The following is a 12,029-nucleotide window of genomic DNA, read 5'->3' as shown; positions in this document are numbered from 1 at the left end:
ATGACGCAACTAACAAAGATAAAAGATATCATTGGCTCGCTACCACTGCCCATGCCCACCCTTATACTTACTGGAGACTTAAACTTTCCGCTAACAGACTGGAATTTGGAGTGTGTGTATGGAGGAGCGGAAGACATGAGGACCCAGGCAAAAGCTGTCATGCACTTTGCCGAGGAATACTGCCTCAATCAAATCATCGACACTCCTACAAGAGGTAAGAACATACTAGACATCGTTATGATAAATAATGATGATATTATATTAGGGTGAATAAAACTAATCTCTCTGACCATAACATCATCACCGTGACTACCAACCTACCTACAAATACACATCTTAGACTGTCCAGTGAAGTGGAGCAGGCTCCTAATTTTAATAATTTTAACCAACTCAACTTCCTAAGCGAGTCAGTCTGCTGGGACAGTATAAAGAAAGACCTGGGTGAGCTAAACTGGGATCTACTCATGAGGGACTGTGACCCTGAGGCCCAATATGATACAATCATTAACACATGCTTGAAAATATCAATGTACCACTGAGGAGGCCGTCTAAAAAGACCTCTCCTTTCAATGGCAACATACCAAGAGACCGAAAAGTACTAATGAGAAAAAGAACAAAACTAAGGAAGAAACTCGGTAATCCCAGCTACACCAAAATGCTGACCCAACTCGAAAACAAAATTGTCGTTATAGAAGAAAAACTTAAAAGATCAGTTGAATCAGAGAATGACCGGAAAGAAATACAAGCCGCGTCATGCATCAAAACCAACCCCAAATACTTTTACAAATATGCTGCTAACAAATCCGTAGTGAGAGCGAGTGTTGGCCCACTGACTGACGTACACGGCCAACCCATAAACAAAGCCCAGGATGTCGCTGAAGCACTACTGATTCAGTACAAAAGCGTCTTCAGCAAACCCATGGAAGACAAAATTGTCAACCTACCTATGGACTTTTTCAACCAAGGAACTGATCAAATATCACACCTGACGGACATAAGCTTAAACAACGACGACACACAGCAAGCAATTAAAGGGGTGGCCACTAATTCGGCAGCTGGCCCCGATCAATTCCCTGCAGTACTTCTTAAAAAATGTGCTGAAGAGCTGAGTGTTAAATTTTTATAGAAACTCTCTAGATTCTGGCATAATACCAGAAAAGCTAAAAAGTGCATTCATTACACCAATATACAAGGGAGGGTCAAGAGCAGAGGCAAAAAACTATCGACCAGTTGCCTTAACCTCCCATATTATTAAAGTTCTAGAGAGAATTATGGTTAAAAACATGTCTGCATATCTAGAAAGCAATAACAGAATGAACCCGGACCAACATGGCTTTCGTACTGGGCGCTCGTGCCTCTCACAACTTTTGGCCCACTATGACTCAATCATAGATAAGCTTGAACATAATGCAGGACCCACTTGGAAAAAAGTGGCATATTTAGGGAGTTCGTTTGCGCAATTCGTATACCTGAAACCTATTTTTTACCTAGAGGGGACCCATGGGCATAAAACAGCCGGTTGTCACCCTGTGGAGTGTGCTGCACTCATACTACGGCTGATTTGTTGTCTTGTCTGATGGTCGATTCGCGATATTTCTCGATTCATATTTTCTACTCTAGAGACAATTGATGTAGATAACTATATTTGGTACCAAATTGACCAGAATTACATGCTGCATGCTACTATATATCAAAATGACATTTACGGGCACTTTGTAACCAGGAAGAAAAACTCAAAATTTTCACCCAAAATCATTTTAGTTTCAGATTTCGGCACATTTTCCTCAGATCTCACCCAGTATCTTCTCTATGTGGTAGAAACATGCACTAAAATCATCCCCAGTTATTGCGCTTTAAAATAATACCAAACAAGTGTATCTCAACTCAATACAATGTGCACTAGCATGCACACATATGTAACATTACACCCTACCATTTTAGACGATGACATGATATTTCTCACGTGTATTAATATTTCTCCCAAAACCTGAGTAATATCGGGTCCAGGTAGCTATATTTTGGTACCAAACGGACCAGAATCACCTTAATAATTTGAAACTCATTACTGTTGTGGGTATGTCCACAAGTCTAATTTTTTTTCTCCTCCAAAATACTTGAATTTCAGATTTAGAGGCTCAATATTGTTCCAGCCCTTAGTAGTACTTTACTGACCCCAAACTACATAAAGATGAACATATGCATTTATGTGTTTCAAAATAATTATTAATATTAATAAGGAACACAAAACATGAAACATAACAATGTAAACTTATCATTGCTATCTGATTCCAACATTGACGGAAATGTGCTAAATATAAAGATTCGCGTGTTAGTTTATTTTATATTTGAAATATACAAAGCGCAGACAAATCCAGGTGGCATCACATATTTTAGATGATAATCTAAATGCCTCTCTCGAAAATTTTCAAGGATATATCCTAATATGTTTTTTTTTTTTGTCTGTTTCAGTGTGTGGTGTGGTCATAAACCTCTTCTCTGCTAATCTGTCTTGCATCACTCCTGTCTGTGGCACATTTACACCTGCTCTAAAATCTGCACTGTCTCCTACACCTAACAATGTCATCTGTGAAAGATGAAGAAGGACACTAGAGCCCATAGAAGATTGGCCAACATTACACCCATCTATAAGAAACACAGACAAACTGGTCCAAATGTCTCTTCTGCCAGAGCTCGACTGCAGAAGGCCTATCAAAAGCTACTTCCTTGGGTGTTGAGAAGGTATTTTCTCCTTCCAAGAAAGGTCTCATTATGAAACAAGTGACATGATGATAAGACTCAAACAAGATCTGATCTCTAAAACAAATTTGGAGGAAAAACACCACAACGTGGCACATTGGATGCTACGCATCATTTACCAGCCGACTCAACATCGAAAACTCCAAAAGCGACATGAACGTTCAGTTTGTAAACCATTGCGATGAGGAGAAACAATCTCAGTTCGAAAACTATGACACGTGCTTTTGTTCCAAAGTGGAATGGACACAGTGCATTTACTGTCAGAGCCGTAACAGGACAAACTACATCAAGTCCAATCCGATGATGTTGCAGCTGTGATTCGGAACACGCATCTTGTGGTGAAACATTGAAATGTCGGATTGTTTGTCATCAACTACCACTCAAGTTACATTCACCAACTTCTGTCAATGAGTTATATGGAAATGTTCCATCGAACAAACGACCCTGAAAAGCTTCCACCAACTAAAGACTCGCTGTCTCTCCATATTATGCATAGTAACTACCAAGCATTGATTTGGTACAAGGCAGACCACACTAACTACCACCACAACCTAGACATACAAGCTGGAGTTGACAGCACTGGATTATCTCTGCGATGACAGACACTTCCACCGGTTCCAACTCCCCTAACTTTGAACTACTACTACCACACTTGCGGTTGCAAACCACATGCTCCAGCCAACGATGTTCCTGTCGCAAACACAATATATCTTGCAGTGCAGCATGTTCCTGCAAGAGACAAGAGAGTTACTCAACCAGCGGAAGACAGTGAATATCAGATGATGAGGACTAAATGTTCTTTAACATACGTGAATACAATTCATCCTGTATTTTGTTTTGCAAACTGAAATCTCGTACAAATGCAATACCTGTGGGAAAAAGCTAAAAGTACTTGCCAAATTTTGAGTTCTCGATCATGCATGTATTCTCTTTGCAAATTGCCGCAATTTCATACAAAATGATACTTGTGGTAAAAGCTTCAGTGTTGAGTTATCCAAAAGTAGAGTTCTCGAGTTCTTATTCTGTGCATTGTGTGTAAAGGAAACATGTGTGACAGCTAATACATTTGAAGTTTTGTTGTATATATTGTCATGTCTAACGAAATATACTCTTGCGCTACTACTACATTTTTTCTATACCATACCTGTCCCGGTACATTATTTTGATGACAATATAGAAAACTTAATCTGACTCAAATGCAAATTTTCAGTTCAGTTTCGTTCACTTGCATTAATACTAGTTGATTTCTGCGATGCTTGGAGCATGTTACTAGTTAGTCTTGGATATTTTTATGTATATTATGTGGATGTAAGGACAAATATTCCTAAAGATTCGAAGCAATAAATTTCTTACCAAATCAGAAGCTCGAATGGGTTCGGTAAATATTTAACTTTTGCCTCAGAGCCAAAAACGTTTTCTACTACTACTACTACCGATCTATTAATGTTATGCTAGTCAGTCTTAGGATAGTCTTAGCTACTAGACCGATATTACTCCAGGAGAAATATTTTACTACTACATGTCATCGTCTAAAAATTAGGGGTAATGTTACTATTTGCATGCTGGTGAGGGTTAAAATAGTTGTTAGTTATAGTCTTATTATTTTAAAGCGCAATAACTGGGGATGATTTTACTGCATACTACTACCACTACTAGAAGATACTGAGATCTGAGGGAAAATGTCTTCGAAATCTGAAACTAAAATGATTTTGGGTGAAAATTTGAGTTTTTCCTCCTGGTTCGTACAAAGTGCCCGTAAATGTCATTTTTATATATAGTAGCATGCAGCATGTAATTCTGGTCAATTTGGTACCCAACAATATAGTTATCTACATCAAATAGTTGTCTCTCTAGAGTAGAAAATATGAATCGAGAAATATCGCGATTCAACTGTGTTCCTGGCTGACACAGTGATATTCGACCAGGCACACCATTCCAGGGTCTGGTTGACAACCGGCTGTTTACCATTATCCAAGCCTTGTGGTAGGTCAAGTCACATCTAAGGAAAAATAGGTTTCAGGTATAGAATGTTATTGCGCAAACGAAAATCCAAAAATGGGCCCTATTTCCTACTACTAATCTGGGAGGTTAAAAATAGTCTAGTTAGATTTTAGGATAGTCTTGTTCGACATATTCAACACCATGGCATTTTGTTACTACTACATCTGGGGGTTAGCCATTCTAGGAACACTCAGGATGTGGCTGCACTCATTTCTCACTGGCAGGACTACTACTACTACTACTACATCTGATGGGGTTTAGTCATCGGAAGTTGTCAGCGATAGTCCTGTTAGTAGTATTCAACACCAAATAAGCTAGACCTATCTACTACTACTACTACATTATTGAGCCTGTTAGCGCGAGATCAATTAGAGCGAACCTGCAATTAGCGCAAGGCACCATCTACCAAGAAAAATTACTACTACTACTACTAAAGCTCAGTTAGCCCGGAATAGTCTTTGGCGGGAGTCTGTTAGTAGTACACCCAATAAACGTATCTATTCATCGCTGACCTCTGACTCCACTCTCACCCCCACACACACACACACACACACACACACACACACACTAACAATATGCATTATAATTATTAGTTAGTAGTCAGTAAGTCGATATTTATGGGCCAGAAACAGAAAGATACAATGTTATGCCTACGGCAGCTGGTAAGATTGAGGAGTGAGGGGAGAAAAATAAAGCTTTTGTCCTAGGGTCACCTGGGTGTTATTCATATACATATGCCTCGTCCCTGGTACCAAATGACTGCATCACACTGATCTCTGGCACTACACAAATCTATGCCACTATGAACACTGCCTGGCATCATGATAACACCTGACCCCATGTCACAGAGAGGGGTAGGTGTCAGGCAACAGGACAGCCTAACACTGGGTAACCAATCTGTCTTGTGGCATCACATAACACTGTTCGTGTTCAGCACACTGCCTGGCACTCCAGGCTCACGGTGATAAAAGAGGAGGATACCCAGGAAGATATTGCAGACCAATGAGTTACACAAGACTGGCCAACACACCCATCTATAAGAAGGTTGATACAAATGAACCAGGTAATTACAGACCTGTGAGTATGATAGACAGCTGGGGTGGTGTGTTCACCAGCCCACCACGTCTCCATCCATCTACCATGCACGCCGGGTTGAATGTAGTAGGAAATAGCCGGTTGAATGAAATGGAGATTGAAAATTTGAAATGCCTAACTGTACCACTATAACTGCTGCCACATTGGAGCAGGGGAAATAATGAATTTTAGTAGGAATAAAGTCAACTACTACACTAACTACCACAAGCTACATCACCTACCACATACAAGCTGAGTTATATACAAAATGTTAAGTGGTTATGACATTCAGAAAATATAAACATAATTTTCACTCTAAATTTCCACCTGCTATAATTCACCACACTCAAGTTAGGGAACACGAATTTTGATAAATAGGAAGGAAGGATCCTTCTACCTCTCTAACTACCACGCAAGCTACATTCACCTAATGCGATGTTAAAGCTTTCGAGTTATATACAAAATGTAAAAGTGTGTTATGGACATTCAGAAAATATAAACATAATTTTCAATTTCTAACTTTGACCTGCTATAACCCTACCACACTCCGGGGTTAAGCAAACACGAATTTTGCAAGAATAAAGGTCAACTACCACAATTAACCACCACCTCGCTGTTATCCACCCAACATACATACAAGCCAGAGTTATATACAAAATGTTAAACAGTATGCCATCTAGAAAAAATATCCAGGATTTTTACTCCCATCTCGACCTGCCATAACTCCTTTCTACCACACTCAGGTGTTAGGAACACGAATTTGATACAGGGCTGTATGTCAACTATCATCAACTACCACGCGTTAGATTTACCTACCACAATATACAAGCTTGAGTTATAGCAGAAAACGTAAAGTGATATGAGCAAATTCAGAATTGTTCACTACCACCACCATAACTACTACTACTGCTACTACTACTACTACTACTACTACTTACATTTCTGAAGTAGACTACTACTCCTATGAAGACTATCGAGGATGAGGCGATCGAATAGTCCGATGTAGGCAGGATGAGCCTGGTAGAAGTAAGTAGTCTCACACTAGTCTTACTACTATCCAAGTTTAATGTAGTTAGAAGCATCCTCTGGACTAGCACTACACTACCACAACTAATAATTCGTAATAAAAACGGAGCCTATGGTGTTGTAGTAATCTGTCTCTCTCCTCTGACCTCTCTACTAGTAACTAAAAATAGTTATTAGCACATAGTAGTATCTATGGGTTAGTAATCTGTCTCTCTCTCTACTACCTACTACTACTACAATTACTACTACATCTGGGAGGGTTAAAATAGTCCTAGTTAGTCTTGTTACTAGTATTCAACACAACATAAGCTATTTCAACTACTACTACTACTACTACAACTACTACTATTACATCTGGGAGGGTTAAAAATAATCTAGTTAGTCTTAGGATAGTCTTATTACTAGTAATGTACCCAACATAAACTATTTTACTACTACTATTACTACTACTAACCCATCTGGGAGGGTTAAAATAGTCTAGATTAGTCTTAGGATAGTCTTATTACTATTGTTCAACACAACATAAGCTACTACTACTACTACTACTATTACATCTGGGAGGGTTAAAATAGTCTAGTTAGTCTTGGGATAGTCTTATTACTAGTATTCAACACCCAACATAGCTATTTCTACTACTACTACTACTACTACTATTACATCAGGAGGGTTAAAAATAGTCTAGTTAGTCTTAGGATAGTCTTATTACTGATATTTAACACCAACATAAGCTATTTTTACTACTACTACTACTACTACTACTACTACTACCTTTACTACTGTACATCTGGGAGGTTAAAAAATGGTGTTAGTCCTAGGACAGATCTGCTAGTATTCAACACCCAACATAGCTATTTCTACTACTACTACTACTACTACTACTGCTACTACAACTACTACTATTGCATCTGGGAGAAGGTTTAAAATAGTCTAATTGATGCCGGATCTTATTACTAGTATTCAACACCCAACATAAGCTATTTTACTACCTACTACTACTACTACTACTACTATTACTACTATTACTACTTACCCAACACACTTCAGTTATTACCTTCACTCGCCCAGCTTCATGCGACCTCAGGCTCCCCAAAGCCAGCTGTGGCAGTGGCAGTAGTATTCGACCAGGCTACAATATTCAGGGTCTGTGGTTGGGTCGGACTATTCTACCATGCCAAGCATGTGGTAGGTCGCAGGTCACATCTGGAAGGGTTAGAATAGTCTGGTTGAATACGGATAGTCATATTAGTAGTATTCAACACCCAACATAAGCTATTTCTACTACTACTACACTGCTACATCTGGGAGGTTAAAATAGTCTAATTTAGTCTTCAGGATAGTCTTACTAGTATTCAACACCCTACAAAGCTGTTTCTACTACTACCACTACATCTGGGGTTAGGAATAGTCTAGTTAGTCTTAGGATGAATCCTGTTTAGTAGTATTCAACACCAACATTATTATTTCTACTACTACTACTACTACTACATCTGAGGGGGTTGGAATAGTCTACAGTTAGTCTTAGGATAGTCCTGTTTGTAATTCAACACCCAACACAAGCTATTTCTACTACTACTACTACTACTACTACTACACTACTACATCTGGGGGGTTAGGAATAATCTAGTTAGTCTTAGGATAGTCCTGTTAGTATTCAACACCCAACGCATAAGCTGTTTCTACTACTACTACTACTACTGTCTGAGGGGTTAGGAATAGTCTAGTCTTAGGATAGTCCTGTTGTGTTCAACACCAACATATATTTCTACACTACTACTACTACTACTACTACTACACATGAGGTTAGAATGGTGGGTACATTCTTGAGATAGTCCTGGTAGTAAACACCAACATAAGCTATTTCTGCTACACTGCCATCTGGGGGGTTAGGAATAGGTAGTGGTCTTAGAGATGGTCCTGTTAGTAGCTTCAGCACTGGCTGTGTTGCCTGCTACTACCTGCCACCTGCTACTACTACAACTACTATTACATCTGGGAGGTTAAAAAAATAGTCTAGTTAGTCCTGAGATAGTCTTATTACTAGTATTCAACACCCAACATAGCTGCTTTCTACTACTACTGCTACCTGCTTACATCTGGGAGGGTTAAAATAGTCTAGTTAGTCTTAGAGATGATGCTTATTATAGTATTCAACACCCAACACAAAGCTATTTCTACTACTGCTACTACTACTTTTACTATACATGGGAGGGTTAAAAATAGTCTAGATGGTCTTGGGACCGATACATTGCTAGTATTATTTTATAAAGCTGTTCTACTACTACTAACCCATCTGGGGAGGGTTAAAAAAATAATTAGTTGGTCATAGGTTGTCTTACTAGTATTTAACACCCAACATAAGCTATTTTTACTGCTACTACTACATGCACAACTACTATTACATCTGGGAGGTTCAATAGTCTGAATTAGTCTTAGGATCGATACTTATTGCAGTAACACCAACATAAGCTATTTTACTACTACCTACTACTACTATTACTACTATTACTTTACCCAACACATGGGTTCTGTACTCCTTGGCTCATGCTGACCTCCAGGAAGCCACCCCGACCAGCCTGTTCCAGTGGGCAGTGATCGACCATTACCATATTCCAGGGTCTGGTTGAGTCAGGATCATACCATTATCAGTGTATGGCGGGTCACCAGGTCCATCTGGAAGGGTTGGGAATGCGTCTGGGTGGTCTTCGGATAGTCATGTTAGTAGTATTCAGCACCCAACATAGCTATTTCTGCCATACTACTACTACCTACCTACTGCTACATCTGGAGTTAAAAATAGTCTAATTGAATGTGGATAGTCTTGTTTATAATGTTCTTCCTACATAAGCTATTTCTGCTGCCTACAGTACTACATCTGGGGGACGAAATGAATGATTGGTCTTAGGATAGTCCTGTTAGTAGTAACACTAAACTGGCCATTTCCACCTACTACATGGGGGGGTTAGGGACCATTAGTTGGTCTTGGATGATCCACTGTTGGTAGTATTAGCGCAGCAACAACGCTATTTACTATCTGAGGTATTAGGAATAGTCTGATTAGTCTCAGGATGAGTCTTATACTACACTGACACCCTACAAGAGCTACCGATACTACTTACTGAACTACTACTACAAACTACTATTACTTACGACCACAGCGCGATTGACTGCCACTCAGATACATTACTATACACTTCCACTTTGACTATTCCGACATCCTCCTCCTTCTCATGGAACAATTCCGCGCTGTCTCCTCGGCCTCTGTCCTCACTACCACACTTAAGGCGTAGTCAGCGTTGTGATGAGGTTGGGACCTGTTCTGGGGGGAGAGAATAGTATTAGTAGTAGTATAAGTAGTAATGACAATGGCCTTGTGGGGTGTCGCATGATGCGTTATGACAGAACACGTGGGATAATAAAAATTATTAGGGATGGTAGTAGTAGTATTGGTAACTCGGCGGACGGTTGATCTTGCTCCGTTACTAAAACCTCTGGAAGATGCTGTCAGAAACACCTTCATACCAAGGAGGCGATATGGCAAATGTCCCAGTGACCAGGAGAGGATTGCTGGGTTGCCGCCAAAAATACGGTGGGCTCGAAACAGCCTAACCCCACAAAATCTGGCCGAGTCTGAGTTTTGGAACTCAATCCGAGATCACAGCCTCCTTGGACCGGATATCTATTACCAATCAAAATGAAAGGGGAGATAGACAACCCTCAATATATTAGGTCACTAAAGAATGAAATCTGGCATAAACAGAGAAGTAAGCAGAGAGACACTCTGGTGGAGGACCTAATGAGAGAACTCCCAGAAGACACAAGGAGGAGGACAGATGTGCACAGGAAGTGGAAACTTCAAACTGGCTAACCACACTACTCTATCAGACGAAAAGGCTGGCAAGCCCAAACAAAAAGAACCCCATTGATGCCTTATCAGGTATGGCTGGCCAGTGGTGGGCTCCCAAACATGTGGCTTTACCCTTTCAACCAAAAAATCATGCCATGACATGCAGCGAGGAGGTCTCAATCTGCATGGAGACATGACTAAAGTGTAAAGAGACATAACAGCTCAGATGCTGAAAGAAGTCTGCCACGAGCGTGACTTCCGTGGAACTTATGCTGCTCAACCCTGCAAAGGCGAACACCTGCCAGACGCACCGCTAATGTTTCCAACGAAGCACGAGTGGATGTTAGCGCCAAGGGTTTTGGACTCGTGGACAAGTGGGGCATATTTACGACATAAGGATCTTTGATCCCATGGCCCATTGATACAGAGACCGAAGAGCCCTTGATGCAGCCTTCCACATGAAGAAACGAGCAAGAGAAGAACAGAGCATATGAAGAAAGAATACAGAATGGACCAGGGCTCCTTCACCCCGCAGTATTCAATGACGGCAGGAGGGATGGGACCAAGGGCGCAGAGCTTCTACGCAAGACTCGCAGAAACACTGGCGGACGGAAGAAACAGCAGCCAAGAAGCGCGTGTGGTCGCCTGGATGAGATGCAGGCTGTCCTTGCCTCCCTCCTGAGGGTCAGCGCCGGGTCTGCCTGAGGAGGAACCAGGTCGCCTGCACCCGACCACCCACATTGCCGACACCCTGGACTTTAGAGGCGACCGGCGGTTGATAGTCGTATCAACCACAAGCTCGGTTAACTTAAAAATAAATGCTTAGTAAAGTTTGGCATATATTAAATAAAGATGGTTGTCTGTCACAGTCATTGGCGAAATTGGGGCCAATGAATTGCTTTGTGAAAGGATATGAGAGTATACCGTCACAACGCAATTTACATAGATGGAGTGCCTGTGTAGTAGTAGTAGGTAGTAGTAGTAGTAGACAGATAGTTGGGATGTATTGAAGGTAAATAATCCTGGTTTAAATAATTAATACTGATACCAAAACCTACGCCTTAAAATGGTGAACCACTAAACCTTTTTTGAGTCAACACGTTTCATTTCAATTAATAAAGAGTATCAGTAAAGAAACAACAGTCCCAATCCCCTCATGCAAAGAGTTAACCAGCATCCTCATTCCTTCATCCCTTCACATGGCAACCTCCCAGACAGTCTTTGCCTTGGTCTGTACTTCCTCCTGCCTATGATTCTGAACTCTTTCAAGAGGAGGGTATGAGACACCTCTCCTCCTGAGAAGCTGACCTCTCTTTGAAGCTACTCA

The 12,029-nt window shown here is 40.6% G+C and overlaps 1 protein-coding gene across 12 annotated transcripts in view; it reads right to left on the bottom strand.

Annotated features, from left to right (window-relative positions):
• The window catches only part of LOC126992010 (uncharacterized), a 120,479-nt gene that overhangs the window by 75,411 nt on the left and 33,039 nt on the right, over positions 1-12,029 (bottom strand). For 2 of the 12 annotated variants that reach the window (XR_007746064.1, XR_007746067.1), the window contains exon 3: positions 72-205. The exons of the other annotated variants lie outside the window; for them this stretch is intronic. The gene's annotated coding sequence lies outside the window, so the exon portion shown is untranslated. The remainder of the gene's footprint in view (positions 1-71; positions 206-12,029) is intronic. 12 annotated transcript variants of the gene reach the window in all.

This window comes from Eriocheir sinensis, unplaced genomic scaffold (genome assembly GCF_024679095.1).
Source record: "Eriocheir sinensis breed Jianghai 21 unplaced genomic scaffold, ASM2467909v1 Scaffold384, whole genome shotgun sequence".
NCBI lineage: Eukaryota > Metazoa > Arthropoda > Malacostraca > Decapoda > Varunidae > Eriocheir > Eriocheir sinensis.
Note: the sequence above shows the minus strand (reverse complement) of the source record. Positions and strands in the feature narration are given on the sequence as shown.